Genomic DNA, 618 nt, shown 5'->3' on the forward strand with positions numbered 1-618 from the left:
ATAATAATAATATTAATTAGGCTAGACTGAACCTTCTTGATGTGTTATGAGTTGTATCCAAAGGTTCCACTCTGCTAACAGTGAACTTTTCCTCTAGTGAAATTGACATTTTATTATTATTAGGAACTAATAAATAAATAGTTCCTAATTATAATTGTTACAATATTAATAAATAAGTAATATAATAAATAATAAATATTATTATTGTTATTAGGAAGTAGTTGTAATTTTTCTTCTCTGTATCACTTAAAAAGAGTGCACAGAGGAACTCCTTCCCTTTAAAGTTTCTAGCTTGAACCCTTTCCCATGTGGTAGATGACAGCTCAGCTTATTTTCTTCCTCAATCATTTGTGTGTTAACTCCTAGGTCTGGCAAATATCCCAGCAGACATGCGCTGACAAATGCACATTTGAAGAGGGCACAAAGAAGAAACACATTTTAATTTCCATTCCTTATTTTGGTTATTAAGACACGAAATTAAATACAACTGAACAGGAATAATTTTAACAATGCCTGCTTTAGGTAAAAATGTAATCAATACACTTCATCATACTTTCTTTATATGACCTCTTAACTACAACTTACCTCTAGTTCAACAATACGACTTCCTTCCCAAAA

The sequence above is a fragment of the Euleptes europaea genome, chromosome 10, assembly GCF_029931775.1.
Source record: "Euleptes europaea isolate rEulEur1 chromosome 10, rEulEur1.hap1, whole genome shotgun sequence".
In the NCBI taxonomy this organism is placed as follows: Eukaryota; Metazoa; Chordata; class Lepidosauria; order Squamata; family Sphaerodactylidae; genus Euleptes; species Euleptes europaea.